Below are 13,345 nucleotides of genomic sequence, written 5' to 3'. Positions count from 1 at the left end.
GGAGTACAAAATGGGGCAGCTTCAGGATATGTGACCTGTGCAATGACACAGGGCCCTACTTCAAAAGGGTCCCACATTTGGTTTAAAATTCTACTGTTGCCGTCTTGAAATATCTAATAATTTTTGAAAATGAGACTCGCATTTTAATTTTGCACTACGCCCCAGAAAGGTTCTGGTCCTGAGTGTGGAAGAGCAACCCATTCTGCGCACATGACAAGATTCAAGTCACTGGGCCACAAAACTGATCAGTACTACTGCAAGATAGGGGTTGTGGTAGCGGACGTCTTAGTGAGAAACTAGTTTGCAAAGAGAGGATGTGTCAGGTCACAAGGGTCTGGGTTTTAGAGCTTAGAGTCCAGGATTTATTCTACAACCACTCACATGACCTGCATATTTTTAAAGATAAATTCTATAATTAGAATTCAATGGTGATGTGAAGGATGGACTAAAGGAATAGAAGAAGTTAAAAGCCAAAGAGTTCAGATAGAATGTTAGCAAAATGGCCTTGGTGAAAAATAATGAGGGCTTAACAGTACATATTAATACTGAAGGAAGAGTCTGAGACACGGTCCACAGAGTGGGTTAGCTATCCTCTGCCTCATCCTGTGCTATGTACATCTCCATTACTTTGCTCTAAAACCAGTGGAGAATATTACTATGGCCAAGTTACAGTGTGATCTCACTTTTTTTTTCCAATGAGTTGCTGAAACCATTACATAATAATCAAGATTATCTGGTACTAAATTTTACATGAGATATTCCCCCAATACTTCAGAAAATCTTCATAAAGCAGAGCATAATTTAAAAACTTCTTTAAAGTTACTATTTAATCATACTAAAAAAAAAAGTTAAGAGACTGATACTCAATGACCATCTCACTTTCTTCATTGGTACTAATTTACTTTGGTTTGAACACATACATGTTCTCTAAATACTGCTTTTCTCCCTTTTAATTGGCTCTCTTTTTTGGGAACTCTTACTAATTATGTTTTGGATCTTTTCATTCTATCATCTTTGTCTTTTAATTTCTCTTATATTTTCCATTCAGTTGTCATTCTGGATGGTGTCTAGATTTATTTTTCAAGTGTGCTAATTCTCTTTTGAGTCTGTTAAATCTGCTGTTCAATCATAAAAATTTTAACTTTGAAGGATATCTTTTTCAGTTCTAGAATTTCTCCCTTTCTAGAATTTTTGATATTTCTTTATCAAATATGCTTGATCTTTTTCTTTTATAGTATCTTTATGTTTCACAATTCTGAGTCTTTCTGTTTTCAGTCTTTTTTTTTTTTACATTTTTTTGAAGTTGTTTAAACTAAAAGCAGCGACAACAAAGTCTGCCCATATCTCTTATCCCACTCCTTGTCTCTCTCTGACAGTCACTGATCTGTTCTTTGTACCAATGAGCTTCGTTTTTATCTTTTTTTCTTTTCTTTTCTTTTTCAGATTCCATATAAGAGAGATCATATATATTTGTCTCTGACATATTTCACTTGGCATAATGTTTTCAAAGTCTGTCCATGCTGTCACAAATGGCATAATTTTATTATTTATTCTTTTTAGTGACTGAATAATATTCTGTGTGTGTATTTCTTTAACCATTCATCCATCCAAGTGATAAACTTAAGTTTTTTCATATCTTTGTTATTGTAAATAATGCTACAATAAACATAGAGGAACATATATCTTTTCAAACTAGTGTTTGGGTTTTCTTTAGATAAATATCCAGTGGAATTACTGGATCATAAGGAGTTCTATTTTTAATGTTTTGAGGAACTTCCATACTATTTTCCATAGCAGTTATACCAATTTGTATATTCAACAGTGACAAGGGTTCTCTTTTTTCCATATTCTTACCAACACTATTTCTTGTCTTTTTGATAATAACCATTGCAATAGGTGGGAGGTGATATTTCATTGTGGCTTTGATTTTCATTTCCCTGACGGCTAATGATTTTGAACATATTTTTATATAACTGTTGGCCATCTGGATGTCTTCTTTGGAAAAATGTCTGTACAGATTATTTTTAATCAGATTATTTTATTTCTGTTTTTGCTTTGTTTTGCTTTGTTATTTTGCTATTGAGTTGTATAAGTTCTTTGTATGTTTTGGATATTAGCCCCTAATCAGATATATGATTTGTAGTCTCTCATTCAGTAGATTGCTTTTTCATTTTGTTGATAGTTTCTTTGCTGTGCAGAAACATTTTAGTTCAATGTCCCACAGACAAACTTTTTTTTTTTAAATATAAGGACAGATATTAAAACAATGATGTACATAGACCTCTCACTTTTGAGAGAATATACAGTGAATATACCCATATTTCAGAGGTTTTATAACAGATATCCTTCCAGCTTTTTTTCCCTTAATGGTGTGTCAATGCTCAAAATATTCTAACTATAAAAAAAACCAGATACATGTTTAAAATGCTAACCTTTATTTGAAACAATTATATTAATTATATTAATTAGAGGTAACCATTTTGGCAATGAAACACCCTGAAAATCTACTAAAAGTCCAGAATCAATACCCAAGGGCTGAAAATAAATCTTTATCTAATAGTGACTGTGAAGCATTGATTTTATTCAGAGTATCGACTATGCTGTGTAAAGTACATTCTTGTTTCATTTTATATCAACTACGTCCAGAAATTGCACAGATTGAGAATGCTATCCTCAGCCTCAAATAGAATAGATTTGGCCTTGAAGGTAAACTCTGGCTTACCTTGCCTCATCAAAAAGATTGGAGCTTATAGGTTTTGCTCAAATAGTAGCCTTCTTGTCTATTTAAAACACAGCATCTGGAATCTGAGCTACAGGTTAACCAAATAACCATCTGTTAAGAAACTGTCAACACGAAAATGTTAAAATCCCCTGTATCACTTGCAAAGTTTTCTAGAAATTAACAGTTTTCTGGCGATTGTGACTACATGTAATTATAACCTGAGTTTGGTTCATTAGCATTCCTTCAAAAATTCAACACAAAAACATTAACACAGCCAATTTTCTTAACTCTTGCTCTGTACTCACTCTGCTACAGCCACACTGGGCATCTTGCCTGTTTTCAAATATACAGGCACATTGTCATTGATGACCTTTTGTCCTATTGTCCCCTCTGTCTGGACCCTTCTTTTTTGTCTTTTTTTTATTATTATTATTTTTTTTTTTATGACACTCACACACAGAAAGAGAGAGAGAGAAAGAGAGGCAGAGGGAGAAGCAGGCTCCATGCACCGGGAGCCCGACGTGGGATTCAATTCTCGGTCTCCAGGATCGCGCCCTGGGCCAAAGGCAGGCGCCAAACCGCTGCGCCACCCAGGGATCCCATGTCTGGACCCTTCTTCCAGATGTGCATGGCTTGTCCCCAAGCTACTTCGGGTCTTTGTTCAAATGGCACATTTTCATTGATGAATCCCCTGATCATCCTCTTTAAAATTAAAACCCCATCCTCAGCAACCCTGTTCCTGCTTTATTTTTCTCCATAGAACCTGTCATCATCTACTATACTATATAGATCTCATTACTCAGTTTACTGTGTGCACCCACTTCCTATAATTTAAACTCTACATAAATAGGGATTTGAATCATCCGTATTCCGCACTGGATTTCCAGTCTCAGAATAGTGTCTAGCACTTGCAGATACTCAATAAATATTAATATTAAATGGATAAATATTCATTCATACATTAAACCAACAAACAAATAAATAAATGTTAAATAAATAGTTACATGGATTCTTTTTTCTGAATCCACCTGAATCCACCTTTACTTCACGCTGAACTTGCCTTCCAGTCTAAACTAAAGCAATGACCACAGAAGTCACAAGAATAGAGCCTGCTAACTTTCAAACATTGGAATATCAAAGTTAGCCATCAACCTCTGTGAGATCTTTTACTTATATCTCCCGAATAACTGTAATACATTAATAGAGAAAAAAAAAAAACCCTTAAAATTAACATGCCATGACTGTCTTGGTCAGCTCAGGCTGCCATAATAAAATGCCAAAGACTGGGTTACTTAAAAAACAGGAATTTATTTTCTCAAAGTTCTAGACAGTAGAAATCCAAGATCAAGCATCAGCATAGTTTCTGGTGAAAGCTCCCTTCATGACTTATAGATGGCCACCTTTTTGCTGTGTCATCACATGGTAAGGAAAGAGAGACAGCAAACTCTTTCTCTCTTCTTATTAGGGAACTAATCATCATGAGGTCCACACCCTCATGACTTCACCTAAACCTAACTGTGTCCCAAAGGCCCCATTAGCAAATAATGGGGCTTTGTGAGTCAGGGCTTCAAGAAATGAATTTGGGGGAAGAACACAATTCAGTCCTTAGTACTAACACAGAGAGACTACAGAAGGCAGTGCAAAACAGTTCTTAACTTGCTTCATCAAGTTGTTTTTCAAAGTTGGCTTCAGGTAGGTGTCCCCTTTTTCCTGTCTCCTCTCAATTTTTTTGTCATCTCCATTCCTCAGGTACAGTTATTTCTCTTTTGTTTTCCTTTTCATTTTCTACCCAATTATCCCGTTCCCACCCATCCTGATTTTTTCTCAGAGGTCAAGGTTATAAAGATTTTTATTTATGGTTTCATTCACTTATTTACGGTGATGATGATCCTTATGTTTCTCTAATTTTATCATGAAGGGCCTTAAATATAACCAAAGGCTTCTTGGGCTGATATTGCATACCTCTAAATAGCAGAATTTGATAAATTATTTTTTTTTAATTTTAATTTTTATTTATGATAGTCACACAGAGAGAGAGAGAGAGAGGCAGAGACACAGGCGGAGGGAGAAGCAGGCTCCATGCACCAGGAGCCCGACATGGGATTCGATCCCGGGTCTCCAGGATCGCGCCCTGGGCCAAAGGCAGGCGCTAAATCGCTGCGCCACCCAGGGATCCCAAGAAGTTGATAAATTAATGTTAAATTGATAATAGCTTTTTACTTGATTTTATTAAAAAGACATTTTCCTTACCTAGATAAGAGGGAAATAAATGCAGGACACTAGAAGATAGAACATTTTATCCAGTCACAAATGGTTTAATTGCCTACTTATGGACCTGAAGTCTAAAGGCCAGAACATAAAAATAATGTACCTGATGTCATTAAAATAAGAATCCATGACCCCAGTTCTATGTGCCCAAGCCCTCTCTATAAATCTATAAAATATATATTCAGTTTTCTTTTCTGCTCATCATTTCTATCTTTGTAAGATACAAATCAGATACTTTATATCACTTTATAACAATGCCAATATTCCAAAGAATTGGGAAAAGTTAGCAGTATACTTTGACTTCTTTGAATCATTAGACTCTCATACAGTTTTGCCTAGCTAACATAAAGTAAGCTTTGTTTTTACTGCTACAGACACTAGTTCATGGAACAAGTAGTTCAGATTCTACAATATTTATTTATTGCTTCCATGAATGCATTAAGTAGAGATTACAAGAAACAGACCATCAGAGGATTTATTGTCTTTCCTACACTGGTTCTTTGCATACTTTCCTACATTATTTTTGATGTTCATATCAAGTCAAAATTTTCCATACCTAATGTCCTCTGTTTTAAATGAAAATTATGTGAATAGTACAAAATGAGTTTCTTGATAGAGTTCCCTTTTTGTGCATGAATCTGGAGATCAGTATGTTATCGTTACATTTTATTTTCAAAAGAAAAGTAGACTTTGAAATTAAACACAAGTCTAGATATCAAGGCTCCATGGGGAAAGTGTTTTCAGATAGATGTGTTAGCATTAGGGTTACTGATAGATTTTTCCGTAAGAGACTGGGATTTAATTTTTAAAATAACAATAAGATATAGGGGATTAAGAGAGAGAGAGAAATAACACATAAAATTATACAGCATGATTGTGTTAAATTAGCCTACTTTAATTTTCTTTCCTCAAGTTTCCCATTGATGTTAAACTCTTTTAAGAGAATAATAAGGTACTAAATGTCATCAGTAACACATCATTAACAACTCTAAATACTGAAACAACATCAGAGACCATTCTACTTTTTTCCCCTGATTAGTAAACTCTTCTGTTGATATTATCCTAATTGAAATTAAGGCCAGTTTTTTTCATAAGGATTGCTGATCTTTGTGGGTGTCTCTAGAGTTCATACCCATTATAAGAGAATTACAGACCACAGAAATATGAAGACTTCTTCCTTGCTTCTTTCATTCTCCAAGAAATTATTTCCCAGTTTGTTTTTTGGAGAGTGACAAAAACCTAAATGTTAAATCATTAAGAAGTGCTACTTGAAACTTCCAGCATCTTTATTTATTTTGAGTTTTAATTGTGTTTCAAGAAGCATTACGAGATTGATGAAAAGGGGCAAATGGCTGAATGGTACAGTAAATGTCATTGAGTTTACTTGATTTGAGGGTCTTAAGGTAATTAATCTTACATGGTTAATATTCACAGGAGAGCTGAACTGGATTGGTGAGTTTGGGCATTTCAGTAAACATAATGAAAGATGCAAAGATTTGTGAATTCAAAGGCTAATTAGTTATGAAAATCACAATTCTCAAAACGATTTCATTTGTTACTAAAATAATGAAGACTAGGGGAACTTTTTGTTGTAAGCAATTTCTTTTTTCTCCTTTTATTTTTTTTTTTACACTTTTTAATTTAAATTCAATTTTCCAACATTTAGTATAACACCCAGTGCTTATCCCATCAATTGCTATCCTCAGTGCTCATCACCCAATTACCCCATTCACCCACCCTCCTCCCCTCCCGCAACCCTTTGTTTGTTTCCCAGAGTTAGGAGTCTCTTATGGTTTGTCTTCCTCTCTAATTCTTTCCCACTCAGTTTCCCTCCTTTCCCATATAATCCCTTTCACTATATCTTATATGCCACGTATGAATGAAACCATATGACGATTGTCCTCTGATTGACTTATTTCACTTTTCATAATACTCTTCACTTCCATCTACATCAAAGCAAATGGTGGGTATTCATCTCTCCTGATGGCTGAGTAATATTCCATTGTATATATATATATATAGACCACATCTTCTTTATCCATTCATCTGTTGAAGGACTTCACGGCTCCTTCCACAGTTTGGCTATTGTGGACATTGCTACTATGAACATTGGGGTGCAGGTGTCCCATCCTTTCGCTACATCAGTATCTTTGGAGTAAATGCACAGTAGTGCAATTGGTAAGTCATAGGGTAGCTCTATTTTCAATTTCTTGAGGAACTTCCACACTTTTTCCAGAGTGGCTGTACCAGTTTGCATTCCCACCAACAGTGCAAGAGGGTTCCCCTTTCTCCACATCCTCTCCAACATTTGTTGTTTCCTGTTTTGTTAATTTCCACCATTCTCACTGGTGTGAGGTGGTATCTCATTGTGGTTTTGATTTGTATTTCCCTGATGGCCAGTGATGCGGAGCATTTTCTCATGTGCGTGTTGGCCATGTGTATGTCTTCCTCTGTGAAATTTCTGCTCATGTCTTCTGCCCATTTTATGATTGGATTTTTTGTTTCTTGGGTGCTGAGTTTGATAAGTTCTTTATAGATCTTGGATACTAGCCCTTTATCTGATAGGTCATTTGCAAATACCTTCTCCCATTCTGTAAGTTTGTCTTTTAGTTTTGTTGACTGTTTTGCTGTGCAGAAGCTTTTTATCTTAAGTCCCAATAGTTCATTTTTGCTTTTGTTTCCCTTGCCTTCATAGATGTGTCTTGCAAGAAGTTGCTGTGGCCAAGTTCAAAAAGGGTGTTACTTGTGTTCTCTAGGATTTTGATGGATTTTTGTCTCACATTTAGATCTTTCATCCATTTTAAGTATATCTTTGTGTCTGGTGTAAGAGAATTCTCTACTTTCATTCTTTTGCATGTGGCTGTCCAATTTTCCTAACACCATTTATTGAAGAGATTGTCCTTTTTCCAGTGGTTATTCTTTCCTGTTATGTCGAATGTTAGTTGACCATATTGTTGAAGGGCCTTTTCTGGGTTCTCTATTCTGTTCCATTGACCTATGTGTTTGTTTTTGTGCCAGTACCATACTGTCTGTCTTGATGATCACAGCTTTGTAGTACAGCTTGAAACCCAGCATTGTGATGCCCATGGCATTGGTTTTCTTTTTCAGTATTCCTCTGGCTATTTGCGGTCTCTTCGGATTCCATACAAATCTTATTTGTTCAAATTCTGTGAAGAAAGACCATGGTATTTTGAGAGGGATTGTATTGAATGTGTAAATTGCCCTGGGTAGCAGAGACATTTTCACAATATTTATTCTTCCAATCCATGAGCATAGAATGTTTTTCCATCTCTTTATGTCTTTCTAAATTTCTTTCAGAAACATTCTGTAGTTTTTAGGGTCCAGATCATTTACATCTCTTGTTAGGTTTATTCTTAGGTATCTTATGGTTTTGGGTATAATTGTAAATGGGATTGATTCCTTAATTTCTCTTTCTTCAGTCTCATTGTTAATGTATAGAAATGCAACTCATTTCTGTGCATTGATTTTGTATCCTGACATCTCCTCTATTCATTCTATAAATTTCTAGTGTTACCACATACTTAAATATGCCTAAAATAATCATAAAGCAAAACGCAGGTCTGTAACACAATAAGGAAATACAGGAAATAAGAGAGTTAAAAATTTCTGCCCTGATAAGAGTGATAGGAAAAACAATGTTCTCTCAGTGTAGTCATTGTCTGTCAGTTGATACCATTTTTTCCTCTATTTATTGCTCTCACTTCCTAATTACTTCATATCTCCTTTATTTGCTGATGCTTTTGACACTTACTTCATTATTTATTTTCTCTTCTTCCTTTACTCATATTAGCCTTCTTATTGACTTCAACTATCAATATAGATATATCCCTGACTTCTCAATATCTGAATATCCTTGCCATCATCTCAGGTACTTACTTCCTTTGGTAAACTAGCCCCTGCCATCATCAATAACTGCCCCATTTCTGAAATCTCAGTTTCAAGTACTCAATATCTCATTCTCTAATCATTTCCTCCTTATTCATTTGGTATATTAATCTGACCCCCCCCACACACACACAAATTATTAAATAATTTGGAGACACAAATCATGTTTTTCACCAAGCATGTTTTTCACCAAGCATGAATTTTAAATGTTAGGAGTTGAATGATAAAGCTCTCAAATGACAAAAGAGGAGAGAAGGACAGAGAACATCACAAATACATGCTTCTTAGTTGCATTCTGGGAAACAGCAATCCCTAATTGACACTGCTGAAACAGTGAGCAACATCAGAGAAAGTCTGATCATATATCTTTCATTAGAAAAAAAGGAAATTACTTACAAACACAATCATGAAAGATATGAAGTAAAAACACAGGGCAGACGTGATTACAATTATATGAAGAAAAAATAAAGTGAACAAAGTTAATAGTATCTGTAGAGCTTACCTCAATTTCAGTTTCATACTAAGATATAGAGGCAATATGGTTATGAACATTTTTCTATCTATAATGTCTTCTGACCAGCAAAAGCTTAATTTTTGCAATTATGGTCACTTTTTTCTACATTTTAAATTGTCATTTAAAATGCAATAGACATACAAAAATAGCAATTCTTTGAATCTATGTCAAACAAAACTAACAACTCATTTGTTCAATCAACATTGTTGAATAGTTTGAAACTACCCTCATCATTTGGGGCAGAACAGCTGTTAACTGGGCTAATGGGAGGCAAGAAGTGATAAATAATGAAGGAAGTTATCTGCTTTCCCAAGTGCTAATTCCTAGGGATGCAAATCTAGGGTCATTACAACTATTTTAGACAGATTAAGGCATACTGGTGGGCATTCAGCAGTATCAAGTCACAGAATGCAATGCCTGAGAACCTCTGTATTCAAATTCTAAAATTGTACCTGAAACAAGCACTAAACCTAATAAAGCTCGAGTTTGGATAGTCTTATATTTTATAGTGACTGCCTTGGTGGTAGGATTCCTTGTCATAGTGACTGGGCCACCTTAAAAGTAGCTAACATAAATAATGAGACAAAGGAGAGTATTATCTCTCTACAAGAGAAAATTTTAATTGATTGTTGAAGAGAAATTGGAACATGGGAGAATTAATGATAAGCTAAAGGGAATTTATATATCACCTTTTTAAATAAAATCAGTTGGTCTCTAGTTTCATAGTCTTGCCTTTTGCGAAAATTTAATGTTCATCCAGAAGATCAAGAGTTATTAAGAGAGCAAATAGAGGAAAGTTAATGATTTTTCTAGCCTCGGTCCAAGAGAATTTAGACTAAGCACATCCAGAGATGTTTCTCTCATGGCCCTAAATGTACCTTACTTAATAGAGCTTTCTGCATCTCAGAAAGCTAAGGGACTGTCAAATAGTTCATTGAGAACCTCAAAGTCATTATCGCAAAGGTATATTCATGTTAAGTTATGATCTCAAAGGTGTACTCAAGTTGAAGTAGAACACTTCCCTAGGGCTCTCTGACCTATAAATAAATGCTGTTCAATTGAATTTAGGCAGATCAAACACTGCATTTGTAGAAAATGGCACAAGCTTTAGAAACACAAATTTTGCTATCTGAGAATTCGTGTCTCCAGAAAGAAAAGGATAAAATAAAAATGGATAACAGATTTACAGAGAAAATTTGGGTATGTTTTGATCAAATAAAACATATACTTTCTAAAAGAAACAAATATTGTCCCTTTACTACGTCTATTTCAATATCATATACTGGTTTTACCAAATGTGAGTTCATTTTAAATTCTTCTTTCAATGTATCAAAAATTCAAGAGTGTCTTAAAACAAATGTCATTGAAAGCTTCTAATAGGGACCTAAAGATTCCCATCTACCATGCATACTTTTATGTATTCCCCTCCCTTTGTAAATAGGCTGAACTTAGTGATTCCCTTCTAATCAATAAGCTATAGCAAAGTGATAGAATGTCACTTCCAAGGAGAGGTTACAAAATTATGGCTTCCATCTTGCATGTCTTCTCTTGCTTTCTTGCTAATTAGTTTTGATGGAAGTTAGTTGCCTTTTAAGTGCTTACCTATAGAAAAACACTCAGTTACCAAAAGAGTTTGGAAGCCCACAAGCAAGCAATAAAGGCCCTGTCAGAAAAAATGCATATGAGGAAATTCTGCCAAGAACCATATGAATAAGTTTAAATATAGATTCTTCCTCAGTCAAGTCTTCAGATGAGAGCATAACCCTGGTCAACACCTGGATTGCAGTCTTATGAGGGACCTTGCATCAGAAGCACCTAAGCTGTACCCAGACGTCCAGTGCACAGAAACTGTGAAATAATAATTACCATTTTAAACCTCTAAATTTCTGTAACTTTTATACAACAACCAGCCTAAAATGAAAAATATCTATTTGCAAGAAGCTGTCATTTGGCCCAAGATTTAAAGTTTGATTTCAGATGCATGTTAAACTAAATCAACCTGTCTACAATATAAATGAGATACATTTTCCAACGCTTTGAAAATAACAATAAATTCAGGTTAAATTAGAAAACAATTACCCATAAAAACTTCACCTTTAATTAAATAAGTTAATATCTACTGTAGAATACTTCATAAAAGATTTGTAACAATATAAGAAGTTAATCCTTATAGCATTAAATGATGCCTCTTATATCTTTCATCAGACATGATAAAATTATTTGAAGTTCAATGACATCTCTGAAAAGCAAGTAACTATGCCTTCAATTTTTTCAAATATTGTTTTGATTTTAATTTGTAAATTTTTTGAATTTGGTATTTTATTATTGTGATATAGTATTCTGTAAGACTTTGTGAACATAATAAACATCATGCAGTCATCTATTTCATATATATGAAAACTATGTCAAATAAATATTTAAGCAGTTTCTAATAGTGTATATTTGTCTAAGTAATGATTCTTAGACAAATATCTTACTTTTAAGTTCACATCTATTACCCAATGCTGGAACTTAACATTTACAAACAAAGATACTAATTTCGTAGCTTATAATTATAATATTTTAACATGTGATTTAAAAATCACACTACTATATTTTTGTGCAAAAAAATAAATTTTAACAACATTTTTGGAGACCTGAAAAGTATAAGCAACTAAGTTTTACATAACCATATTAAAAGTAGCAATTTCTTAAAAGCAAGAAAGATGTTCCTATCAAATAAAGATGAGGCACAGAGATATTTTATAACTTTTTTCCAATGATGAATAACTGAGAATAAAAGACACCTAAAATAATATAGATAGCAGATGACATGGGTATTGCAAGCAAAAAAGTAAGAGTCAGAATGTCTTCTTAGAATATTTTTAGACAAAATAATGTCCTCATAGTTTAATCCCTTTCAAATATTTCAAAAAAACATTTTCCCATTACCATATGTAGGAAATGTAATTGATAAGAGCTGCTCTCCATATCTGCACAAAATTGGATATGTTTCACATGTTCTTTATTTCCATTTGAGATGATCAGTTGTGGGAGCAATTGAGGAGTAGACTGACCTAAACAAAACTGATCATCTTAAGCCTCTACATGGCTCAGAGGATCTGTCATTGCTTCTTGTGAGTGCATCCAATTGTTATATGACATTTCATAATGCAATGAAATGGTTCAACTAATTTAAGTGATAACTGAGTTATACAAAGAAAATTAAATGCTCCAATAACTGGGCCAGATCCCATGGTACTATCTCTTATGACTTAAAAGATAAAAGTATATACAATAATACTATGTGTTCGTGATAAACGGCTCAAAGTGCCAAATAAAAATAAAATCACTAGTTCTCAAAAAATATTTCTCAGGAATATGTAGGTCCCAATCTCCTTTATTAACACATTTTTGTGTTAGTCTTACAAAAGCAAACAATCATGCTTTTTAATAAAATATCTTTTACATCTGCTGCCAAAAGTAGAGTACTGAGTTAGAAAGATGTATCTTAAAGTTTGAATAAAAAGTGGAAAGCATAAAGAAAGAAAATAACATAGTTTATATAAATCTTGATGGATTATATCAGCAGGTCTCAAAATGTGATCTTGGAAATCCTGAAGGCTCTAAGACAGTTTTAAGAGTCTGTAAGGTCAATAGTTAAAATGAAGGTAAATATGAAATACATGATTTTTATTTGTAATAAGTCTAAAATATAATGGACTGTGTATACAAAAATAGAATCTATTGAGGATTCTAAATATATATGCAAGTAAAATATATGATAAAAACAGCACAAAAAAGGAAAAGAAATAAAGAGTGTATGGTTATAAGGTGCTTAAAATACACATGAAGCAGTATAATATCAGATAAAGGTAGGTTGCAATTACTTAAAGATTTCTATTGTAAACCTTAGAGCAAACACTAAAACAACAACAGATTTTTTTAAAGAGGTA

General features: G+C 33.8%; 1 long non-coding RNA gene across 5 annotated transcripts in view; it reads left to right on the top strand.

Moving 5' to 3' along the window:
* Positions 1-4,081: 4,081 nt before the first annotated feature.
* Positions 4,082-13,345, top strand: part of LOC140604128 (uncharacterized) — a 51,791-nt gene continuing 42,527 nt past the window's right edge. For 2 of the 5 annotated variants that reach the window (XR_012007146.1, XR_012007147.1), the window contains exon 1: positions 4,084-4,414. This is a non-coding gene — a long non-coding RNA (uncharacterized lncRNA). Of the gene's footprint in view, positions 4,415-13,345 lie in introns of all 5 variants that reach the window. The other 3 variants (XR_012007148.1, XR_012007149.1, XR_012007145.1) reach the window with 3 other exon arrangements.

This window comes from Canis lupus, chromosome 14 (assembly GCF_048164855.1).
Source record: "Canis lupus baileyi chromosome 14, mCanLup2.hap1, whole genome shotgun sequence".
NCBI classification, from domain to species: Eukaryota; Metazoa; Chordata; class Mammalia; order Carnivora; family Canidae; genus Canis; species Canis lupus.
This window is presented reverse-complemented; position numbering and strand designations above follow the sequence as displayed.